Source organism: Suricata suricatta, chromosome 9 (genome assembly GCF_006229205.1).
Source record: "Suricata suricatta isolate VVHF042 chromosome 9, meerkat_22Aug2017_6uvM2_HiC, whole genome shotgun sequence".
NCBI lineage: Eukaryota > Metazoa > Chordata > Mammalia > Carnivora > Herpestidae > Suricata > Suricata suricatta.
The window spans coordinates 34,746,654-34,758,276 of record NC_043708.1 but is presented as its reverse complement, the minus strand read 5'-3'; the positions used below and the strand labels follow the sequence as shown (position 1 = coordinate 34,758,276).

General features: G+C 47.1%; 1 protein-coding gene across 3 annotated transcripts in view; it reads left to right on the top strand.

Moving 5' to 3' along the window:
• Positions 1-9: 9 nt before the first annotated feature.
• Positions 10-11,623, top strand: part of PLEKHG3 (pleckstrin homology and RhoGEF domain containing G3) — a 42,601-nt gene continuing 30,987 nt past the window's right edge. For all 3 annotated transcript variants that reach the window (XM_029951906.1, XM_029951905.1, XM_029951904.1), the window contains exon 1: positions 10-110. The gene's annotated coding sequence lies outside the window, so the exon portion shown is untranslated. The remainder of the gene's footprint in view (positions 111-11,623) is intronic.

Genomic DNA, 11,623 nt, shown 5'->3' with positions numbered 1-11,623 from the left:
AGCCTCAGCCACTGCCGAGAGCGACTTTCAAACTCGCGCCCGCGTCGCGGCCGCACCTGGGCAGCCTCTTGCGCCGAGCGTGCCGGACCCTGCGGGGCGGCGACCGTGCGGTGAGTGGCCCTCGCTTCTCCCCTCTCCTTCCGCCAGTGGCAGCGCCCAGAGCCCCTCCGATACCTCTCCGCCCGCTCCCGGGCCCTAGCCCCAGCCCCCCGCGGGGTGAGGACTCGGGGCAGCTGCGGAGGGCCCGGGGCCGCGTTGGCGCCGCCTTCCAAGGCGACCTCCCGCAGAGGACCGGAGCGCTGGGAGGCTGGTGCGCGGAGACGTTTTCTGTCCTGTAGCCCCCACCCCGGAAACAAAAGGAGCGAGCGCGCCAGGTGGCTCCGGGAGGCTCCGTTTGAAAGTTGGGAAGCCCGCGAGGCTGCTCCCACCGGCTGCCCCTGCGCGCTCGGTCGCCCGAGGGCTGGCCCCTGCCTCGGACTGTGGGCCCCGGGCCCGGAGGACCCTTCTGGGGAACGACCCCAACCTCTGGTCCTGGGAGCCCAAGTGGCGCCAGCAGGCTTTTCCGGGTTGGTGCCACACAGCGCTCGTTCTTGGGAATCTACTGCTGTAACTGAAGGGATTAGAGGGGGTGCCAGAAATGGGGTGTCGGGAGCCGAAGGCCCCTGCCTGCAACTGTCTACCTTGACGTCGCCCACTCCTGAAAGCTGTTTGGTTAATTTTCTCTTTTCTTAGCCCTTTGGTTTGGAAAGCTAGGTTAAGACGTGCAAACTTGCAATTTCAGGACATTTTTAGGTAGCTACTTTTACTCCTTGGAGCTGCTTCTGAAAACAAAAGGAAGAAGGGAGTGGGAAATGTAATGGTAGGAGCCTAGAGAGGTGTGGCCCGGGGTGGGGGATGGGGAGGCGGTCTTAGTGGCCGGGGCAAGGGTTTCATCCTGGAGGCCACTTGCTAAGCAGTTGGCTGGTGAAGGAGGCGGTCTTCTGCTCCGGAATCCCTGGGGAGGCGACTCAGACTGCGTCATCCTTCATGGAACCCTAGACTGGGGGTTCCCAGAGTCTCCCCAGCCCTGCCTCTCCATGCAGCCCGATCACATCGACTTTGCTTAAGAAATAATCAGTAGGGAGAGTAATGACAGCCCAGGAGGACTTCCCCTTTGAGCACGTCGCCTGCTTCCTTTTAGGAAAGTGTCTTTGTAGCACCTTTCTTGCTGCACTGAGAGTGGAATCCTGATCAACTTAAGCTGGGAATGACTTCATTCTAGCCATCCCCAGTAGAAAACCTAGAGAGTAAGAACCAAAGGAAGGTGTATCCCTTGTTATTCATCCCTTACTGTGATCCTTGGGTGCCTCATCTCTTCCTTCTAAGCCTGCTGTTAATACTCCTGCGGCTTCTGCTGGACCCATTCCCTTCCCGAGGGCTGGGCAACCCCTTGCCTCCCTGGGTATCCTGCTCTGGGTAAGATAAGTCCTAGAAGTAGAGGGAGTGCTTTACAAGCTGTTTTGGGGGGCTTTACTACTGAATTTTGTTAGACGTGGCCTATGAAGGAGAATGGAAAGAGCACTGGACTTGCAGTCCACTTGATCTTAGCCAAAAGGCCAAGAAGCGGTGGCCTTGGAGTCCAGCACAGGATTTTGCTTGCATTTTAATCCTGGCTCTACTGCATAGCATCCAAGATTGGTAGCGTCCCTTGGGCTGGAAGGCGCCTCTGATTAGCCTACTCTAAGTACAGGTGAAGACAGCAGAGCCCCGAGATGTGAGGTGGTTTGAGCCTTGTCCCTGTTGGCCAGCTAGGGACTAGAACTCCGATTTCCTTCTCCGGCTAATCCGTGCTTTCTCCAGCACGACCTGGGCAAGTCACATATCTTTCAGACTCCATTTCCACCGGAGTTAAGTGGGGTACTTGCTGTGTTTCCTTATAGAGGCTGTGGTAAGGATCAAATGAAGCCGGAGACGGGGAAAGTGCCCCATAGCCCCTTGTAAAAGAAAGAGCTCCCTGTGACTAGGAGGAGCTCTCAAGAGCTTTACGGTTTACTGGATATGTCCCGTATGTGCCATAGGAGATGGCAGATACCAGGATCCTATGGTGGAAGTTTACATCCGTGGCCTGTGATATCAGCTCCAGAGTAAACATTTGGCTTACCAAATCCACAGCTAACCCAGGGTCACTGTGTTTACATAGGAGGAGGCCAAAGGCTGTGGCCTGAGTGATGACCAGGGCTGGAGGGGAACAGGGACTGTGTTCCAGACTTGTGGCTGGCCCCTTCACCTCCACCCGCTCCCAGAACTTTGTGAAGGCTCTGGCTCCAAGCCCAGAGTGGGTGCCCCAAGCCCAGGCTGGGGTGCTGACTTTGGAGGGTTAATTGTGGAGCCACCTAGCGTTTCTCTGTTGTGTTGGGGGTGGAGGGGACTCTTGGCTTTGGGATGGTGTTGCCTTTGCAGCTGCACTGAAGGCCCTCTTCAGCTCCTCATTTGCCTCCCTCCCCCCACCCCAGGCTGCCCTTCTGGCCCAGGCCTCTGCTCTGTGCCGCCTCTCTGGCCAGCTGCATGTCCATAGGCCTTTGTTCCAGGGCTGCCTGCCTGCCCTCCCCAGCAGAAGCCCTCAGGCTGGGGCCTTGGCAGCTGGAAATCACCACTGCCAGCAGGAAGGCTCTACTGGAGTCCACAGGGGACCTGGCAGACCTTCATTTCCTCTTGTTGGGCTCCTCTTACAGCCCCTAATTTGCTCATTTTTCTTATCTCGCCTTCTTACCCTGAAAGGATTCTCCTTTTCTTCTTGCAATTATGCTTCTTAGTTGTCTTTTATTTTATTTTTATTTATTTGTTTTTTTAAATACACAGGTGCCTTTTCTTTCTTTTTTAAAATGTTTTTATTTATTTCTTTTTGAGAGAGAGAGAGAGAGAGAGAGACAGACAGACAGACAGACAGTGTGAGCAGGGGAGGGTCAGAGAGGGAGGGAGACACAGAATTCGAAGACAGGCCCCAGACTCTGAGCTAGCTGTCAGCACAGAGCCCGATGTGGGGTTTGAACCCACGGTGAGATCATGACTTGAGCTGAAGCCAGATGCTTAACCGAGTGAGCCACTCAGGTGCCCCTTCTTAGTTGTATTTTAAAGTATTCGTTCATTCAACATTTATTTGGCACCTACTGTATACGAATGTAGATGCAGGGGACACAGCAGTGAACAAAGTATACAAAAATCCTTGACCTCGTGGAACTGACTTCCTGTGGGGGAAGCTGACAGTACGCAAGATAGAAAATGACTGGAAAGCATGTCAGCAGTAAGCAGAAACGTGATAGGGAAGGTTGGACGTGCATTGCCTTGGAAGGAGTGCGATGGCATATTTAGATGGGGTGGTCTGGGAAGGTTCCCGAACGAGGGCTATTTGAGATAATGCCTGAGGGAAGTATTTTCCTTCATCTCTTAATCTCCTTTGCCTGAAACCCAGTTGAAGCAACCCGCTGTGGAACTGAGGGGCAGGGTCTGGAATCAGACGCACCTGGGATCGGATCCCAGCGTTCCAGCTGGCTCCCCCTGCGTATCTCACCTGTAAAATGGGAGTTAGGCATCATACCACGTATGGAATTGTGTGACCATGAACAATGAGAACCGACGTTAAGTGCTTCACAAAGCCTACAGAGATGTTCAATAAGTGATAATCTTATTACTTCTCCAAACAAATTGTGCAGGGGTAGCCCAAGATAATTAATGCCATCGCTAAGGGCTCTGGATGAAAGGCTTTTCATTTCAAGTGTTAGGCAGGGGTGGGGAGTCGGAGGGAGGTAACAACGGAAACCTTGGTTAGTGCAGGCTTTCTAGTTAGGCTTTACTATCCTAGCCTAGGTTTCCAATGCTTGAGCTGAGGATGCGGGACTCCCAGGTGTGGGGCGCTTTCCCAGGTGACAGGGTGAGCTGGGGGCAGCCCTGGCCCTTCCTTGCTCTGGAATTCCCCCTGCTTTTAAACATCCCTGATGAATCCTCACACCTCTCTCACAGCCGGGAAGGCTATCTGCCCCGCCCCGGGGTCCTGTAGATAATGTATGTTCCAAGAGGGAATGAAAGGGGCGGGGAAGACCAGAGGGGGAGGGGGAGGGGGGCTGGGCAGATTGCGGAGGTGGCAAGAGGCTTGTGATGGAGCCTTATCTTTGGCCTGCCTGGACTCGAACTGCTCAGCTTTGTGCTGGTCTGAGGAGTCTTCTTAGCTGGAACCACGGACCTCACAGGGAGGGGCCTGATCTAAGACTGCTGTCAAAGCTGTGGTGAGCGGTTTCCTGGGGGCCCTGCCCTGGCTCAGGAAGCAGGGATGGGCTGTGGAGGGTGAGGCCCAGGGAAGTGGCCAGACCACACCCCCTGAGGGCCCTGTGGTGAAGCGATTTGCTGGGCCTGCCAGTTGGTGCCTAGAGACTGCATGTGGCTGGTTATAATCTGGCCTCAGAGGAAGTTGCAAAGATGGCCTTGAATGTGCCCAGGCGTTTTTGTGATTTGGGATGGTCTTAAGTCAGAGGAGAAGGAAAACTGGGCAGGGCCTACTACCCCATGATCAGAAGCAGGTGCATCTGGGGATGCTAGCAGCCATTCTGGGCGTCAGCTGCCCAGGATGAAGGCTGCTCTTGTTAACTGGACCGCTGCTCTCTGTGACCCTCATTTTGATTAGAAGCTCTCTGAAGGCAGGACTGTGTTCGATTCATCTTTTTTCCTGTATAACACAGAGAATCGTATAAAGTGTCATCAGCAGGCTGTGATGAGCTTGTGCCGAGGTCCCATCCTGAGAGTAATCTGGGCTTGATGGTCTCATTTGCTCCTGTTTTTGTTCCATGGGATTTGGGGGAAGAAGGCAGTGTTGGGGGTCAGGCCCCACCTGGGTGGGCTCTTGCCATCTGGGAACACAGGCAAAGGGAGAGCCAGGCTTTTTATAGTTCTCTTGCTGGCCTTTGGGGAAGGAGCCCTGTTTAAGCTTGGGGAATGGAGTTTTAAGGACTCATATTTACTCTTTTTCCTGCTGAGCAGATTGTGGGGCTGGACACGGGTCCTGACGAAGGTTCCAGTGGGCACAGTGGTGGCCATCCAGGCAGCCTTTTGGGAAACACAGTTCGAGAGTCCTTGAAGTTGCAGATTATTGCTGGGGTCTGGCCAAGAATAGAGGGAGGGATGCCAGAGGAGTAAAGTCTAGTTCTTACTGTGTAACAGGATCTCAAGAGGAGAGACGGATCTACAGGTATTGGAAGCTCTCAAAAATTCATTCATATCCTTTACTCCGTAGGCTGCAAGACTCTGTGTGTGTGTGTGTGTGTGTGTGTGTGTGTGTGTGTGTGTGTACCTTGGTTCTTGAGCAATACTTGGCAAGTATTGACAGGAAAAGGGAACCGGTATTCATGTAGCTGCTCTCTGTCCTGCACATTGCTACATCCCAGTGCTTCCTGCATAGTAGGATTCCAATAAATATTTGTTGTAAAAGTGAAGCCCTGCTGTGTAGGGAAACCTTAGGAATTAAAGGAATTTTCACATATGTTCTATTCCTGTCTAAAAATGCCTAGGATAGTTGGGAAAGTTAACCTGCGGTCAGCTGCTGTGACAGAGGGACAGCTCTGTATTCCCGCAGCCTGGAAAAGTAAAAGGCTATAGACTGGAGTCCCTGGGACCAGGCCTGCCAGGCCGGTGGCAGGGTTTGCCCCCAGGCAAGGTAGACAGAAGGGTGTGCTGCTGGTTTTGAGTGTAGTTCATCCACAGTATGTCCCATCATATCCCATGGAGGGCAGCGGTCACCCCCTGTGTGCTCTTCAGGACTTGTCCTATCCGTGGCCTTGCTTACTTACCTGCATATAGTCTAGAAGACCTCAGTTCAACCAGGACTCCAGGTCCTACATTTTTTTTTTCACACCAGCCCCCTCAGACTCTGTTGAACTTCTATGTATATGTGTGTCATCCTGTTTCCAAGCCAACAGCTAAAGGAAGCAACAAAGGAAAGACTGTAAAGAGACCAGCATGGAGAAGAAAAATGACCATGGAGCAACGAGGAGTTGATAGGAAGAGTGGACAGAGGTCAGAATAGCAGGAAGGGCAAACGCTGGTGTAAGAGCCTGGATCTCTTCTTTAGGAGGAACGGTGGCCCTTGGACAGAAGGTTTATCATTTTGCTAGTGGACGCTCTGCTGGTAATTGTGACCTTGAGTCGTCCAGAAAAGGTTAAATTCTGTTCCCTTGACTGTTTAGGAAGGCATGCAAGAAAGCACGTGACATATTTTTAAAAGATTTCAACCAGATTGACTAAAATTTTTAAAATTGTTGAGACTTCAGTAATAATATCACTACTCCTCTGGACAAGGCAAAATAAGTGGTGTCACCCCCATCACAGAGAAGGAAATGTTGGAATTGTGTCCAGGAGCACTCAGCCAGGATTTGGCAGGGATGAGATTTGAACTTTTGAGCTACTCTGGGGCACAGGTGCTCAGCTTTCTCCAAGACTGAAAACTCTGTTGAAAATGTGGCTTTTTGGATAGTTCTCTCCGCAGGGGGGTCCGTCTGGCTGGGCAAGGTTTTAACGAGTTACCGTAGAGCACCTGCGCCCAGGGGGCCTGCCGGGTTTCCCAAAGGGCACTTGCCTTAGTACAAACAAGAATGCTTTCAGTACATTAAAAAAGTATTTTTTTAAATGTTTTATTTATTTTTGAGAGAGAGAGACAGCGTGAGCAGGGGAGGGTCACAGAGAGGGAGACACGGAATCCAAAGACAGACTCCAGGCTCTGAGCTAGCTGTCAGCACAGAGCTGACGCGGGGCTCCTACCGCGTTTTCCCATGATCCGTGAGATCATGACCTGAGCTGAAGCCGGAAGCCCACCCGACTGAGCCCCCCAGGCGCCCCTCTTTCAGTACATTTACATTTTAAGCATCTGCCTGAGTGCCACACGGCACTTTGAGAGGCCAGAAAATGACAGGGAAGAAGGAGCTGCAGTTTCAAACGTCCCAGGCCTCTTTCCTTGGGGAGCTTTGTTCCTTTGTTTTGGTTCTGGATGCTGGTGAAAGGTGCTTTGGTGTGCAGTCTAGGTGGGTTGTTCTGTCAGTCTTCAGGGGCGCCGGGCCGGCCCCTGCCTGGGAACCCTGAACCACCCGCTGTGTTCCCACTATGCAGATCTGGCGAGTGTAACTGTATCATCCCTACCTCTCATTTCTGGTAGAGATAGAATGTTACAGACACAATGGAGGCTTCCGTTTTCTTGGGGAAACCTTTTTTTTCCCCTCCTTCCCCAGAAGTAACATTCTCCTAAATATGATGTTTATTATTACTTTGCATGTTTTTATACTTTTTACTGTTGTCTATAAGTAATGTAAGGTATTGTGTTGTTTTAATTTTGACCTATATAGCATCGTGTTCAATGTGTTCTTGAACTTGACTTTTTTATCCAACACTGCTATCTAGATTTATCCATGTTTGTTTATTAATTTATGTTTGTTTATTTTTTGAGAGCAAGAGCAAGGGGGGGAGGCAGAGAGAGAGGAGAGAGAAATCCCAAGCAGGCGCCACGCTGTCAGCGCAGAGTGCCATGTGCGCTCGATCTCAGGAACCATGAGATCATGACCTGAATGGAAACCAGGAGTTGGACTTTAACTGATTGAGCCACCCAGGTGCTCCCATGTTGGTATATTTAAATCTCGTTTATTATTCATTCAGCTGTTGTGTGTTATCTGTTGTAGAATTATATCATAGTTCACTTACTGACGGACATTTAGGTTGATTCCATTTTTTCACCACTATAAATAATACCGTGTTGAAATCTGCATGTCAGTCTTCTCTCCCAAGTGTGTCAGTTGATGGGATTGAACCTTGGTTGGGCTCTATTCTGACTGCGAGGGGCCTGCTTGGGATTCTCTCTCCCTTCCTCTCTACCCTTCTTGTGCGCGCTCGTACTCTCTCTCAACAGAAATAAAATGAAATAGGAGCACCTGGGTGGCTCAGTGAAGCCTCTGACTTTAGCTCAGGTCATGGTCTTGCGGTTCATGGGTTTGAGCCCTGCGTCTGGCTTTGTGCTGACAGCTCAGAGCCTGGGGCCTTTCTTCAAATTCTGTGTCTCCCTGTCTCTCTGACCCTCCCCTGCTCATGTTCTCTCTCTCTCTCAAAAATAAACAAAACATTAAAAAATTTAAAAAAAAGAAATAGAATGAAATAAAATTTACACTTTGATTACAGGTAGGGATGAGCATTTTCCTGTGTATTGGCCAATTATGTTATTCTATGAGTCTTTGCCCTTTACATTAAAAAATTGTAATATTTAACTGGGTAATACATCCACATGATTCAACCTGCAATAGAGAACACAGGGAGAAGTTTTCCATGTGTAACCCCTCGCCCCCTGCCCCCACATGCTGTTGGTTCTTGTATACTCTGCCAGAGGTTTAATTGTCAGTGTTTTTTTCTTGTTGATTTGTAGGAGTAAAAAAATATATATGTTAGATAACTAATCTTTGGTAGATTATATTTATTACGTAGAGCTGTAGGTTGTCTTAACTTTATTAATTATGTCATTTTTTGTAAGGAAGTTTTAATTTTAATGTCAGATTTACCAATCTTTTGTTCTTTCTCTTGTCCAAAAAATCATGTCCTACTCTGATACTCTGATTTTATAAATATATTAATATATTTTAAATTTAAGTCTTGCTTCCCATGCTTAGATTTTAAATTCACCTAGAATGTATTTTTTTTATGTCTTTTATTTATTTTTGAGAGAGAGACAATGCAAGCAGGGAGGGTCAGAGAGAGAGGGAGACACAGAATCTGAAGCAGGCTCCAGGCTCTGAGCTAGCTGTCAGCACAGAGCCTGACGTGGGGCTCGAACCCACGAACAGTGAGATCATGACCTGAGCTGAAGCTGGACGCTTAACTGACTGAGCCACCCAGGCGCCCCTGGAATGTATTTTCTATATATGAAATTGAATCTCAACTCTGGCTCTACACTGAAACCTTATGAGGAGCTTTAGAAGGAAAGTACTGGTGTCTGAGTATCATCTCAGATAAGACCAATAAAGTAAAAACATCTTGGAGCACCTGGGTGGCTCAGTCAGTTGAACGTCTGACTTCAGCTCAGGTCATGATCTCATGGCTCGTGAGTTTGAGCCCTGTGTCGGGCTCTGTGCTGACACTGGAGCCTGGAGCCTGCTTCGGATTCTGTGTTTACCTTTCTCTCGGCTCCCCCCCACTCACTCTGTCTCTCTGTCTCTGTCTCTCTCAAAAATAAATAAAAATATTAAAAAATAAAAATGGGGTGGGGCCCAGGCATGGTTATGAAATGCCCCAGGTGACATTTATGTCCAGCCAAGGTAGAGAACCGTTCAGCCTTGTAAGATCAAACTGATTTTATTTTTCCAGAGGAAGAGCCAAATTTTCCAGTACTAGTTATGGAAGAATCTATACTTTTCCCACTGACTTGTTACTTTTAAGATTTGATTGACTATAACTTTATTGAGACATATTTCACATATCTTAAAATTTCATCTATGTAAAGTGGTTAGTGGTTTTTAGTAGATTTACAGAATTGTGCAACCATTACCACTATCCAATCCTAAAACAGTTTATGCCCCCCATAAAGAAACCTTATACCCATTAGCAATCATTTCCCATTTTCCCCCATCCCTCATCCCTAGGCAACCACAAACCTGCTTTCTCTGTCTATGCCTATTCTGTGTATTTCACATAAATCAGTTCATAAAAATGTATTTTTTTATGATTAGCTTGATGTTTTCAAGAGTCATCCATGTTGTGGAATGGTATCAAACCCTTTTTTTTTATTGCCGAATAATATTTCATTGTATGGATCAATTGCATTTGTTTATCTTTTCATCAGTTGATGGACATTTGAGCTGTTTCCAAATTTTGGCTTTTATGAATAATGCTGCTGTGAATGGTTATATTCAGCTTTTTTGCATGGACATACATTTTCAGTTCTCTTTGGGATGTACCTAGGAATAGAGGTGCTGGTCCATATGGTTAAGTCTTTAGCTTTTTGAGGAAGAGCTAAGTTGTTTTCCAAATAGGCTGCACTCTTTCCCGTTCTTACCAGGAGTGTGCAAAGGTTCTATTTTCTCCACATGCTCACTAATACTTGTTGTTGAACATAGTCTTGGTTTTAGCCATCCTGGTGGGTATGCAGTGGTATTAACTGTGGTTTTGATAGCATTTCCCTAATGCTTGATGATGTTGAACGTATTTTCATGTGCTGATTGGCCATATGTATGTCTCTTTTAGAGAAATGTCTATTCAAATCTTTGCCCATTTATAAATTGAGTTTTATTGTTGTTGTAAGGCTTCCTTAGATATTCTAGTTTATAAGTCCATTGTGCGATATATGATTTTCAACTCTTTTGTATTTTTTCCCATTTTGTAATTTGTTTTTTCACTTAAAATTTTTTTTAAACATTTATTTATTTTTGAGAGAGAGAGAGACAGATCATGAGCAGGGGAGGGGCAGAGAGAGAGGGACACACTGAATCGGAAACAGGCTCTAGGCCCTGAGCTGTCCTCACAGAGCCTGACGTGGGGCTCAAACTCACAAACTGTGAGATCATGACCTGAGCCGAAGTCGGAACCTCAACTGACTGAGCCACCCAGGTGCCCTAGTTTTTTCACTTTTTTTTCACTTTCTTGATAGTGCCCTTTGGAACACTATAGTTTTTAATTTTGGTAAAGTCTAGTTTACCAGTTTTACATGGTGCTTGTGATTTTGTTACTTAAGAAACCATTGCTCACCCAAGTTCAGCAAGATTTCTTCCTGTGTTTTCTATGAGTTTTATAGTTTCGGGTCTTAACATTTAGATCTGTGACATGTTTTGCCTTAATTTTTGTGTATGGTGTGAACTAGAGGTCCAGATTCATTCTTCTGCACGTGAATATCCAGTTGTCCTAGTATGACTTGTTGAAAGTCTCTTCCTCCCCTATTGAATTGTCTTGGCACCCTTGATGAAACTCAGTCGGCTGTAGATGTGAGGTTTTATTTCTGTACTCAGTTCTGTTAATCTATATGTCTGCCTTTATGCCAGTATAGCCAGTCTTAGTAAGTGTAGCTTTGTAGTTAGTTTTGAAATCAGGAACTGAGACGTCCAACTTTGGTGTTTTTCAAGATTGTTCTGGTTATTCTGGGTCTCTTGCTTTTCTATAGAAATTTTAGGATCAGCTTGTCAATTTCTGCAAAAACTCAGCTGAGATTTTCACAGAGATTGTGTTGAGCCTGTACATCGATTTGGGGAGTATTGCCAGCCTAGCAATGCAAAATATTCTGATGCACGAGAACATGAGATGTCTTTCTGTTTATTCAGATCTTTAATTCTTTCAGCAATGTTTTGTGGTTTCCAGGACACAAGTCTTACACTTTTCTTGTTAAATATATTCCAGAATATTTTATGCTTTTTGCTGTTATTATAAATGCTATTGTTTTATTTTTTAATTTCATCTTTGGATTGTACACTGCCATTGTATAGGACTAGAATTGATTTTTGTGTGTTGATCTTATATCCTGACGTGTTGCTAAACTCTTTCCTTAGTCCTAATGGTTTTATAGTGGATTTCTTAGGGTTTTCTATATACAAGATTGTGTCATCCATGAATAGATACAGCTTTACTTCTTCCTTTTTTCAGTCTG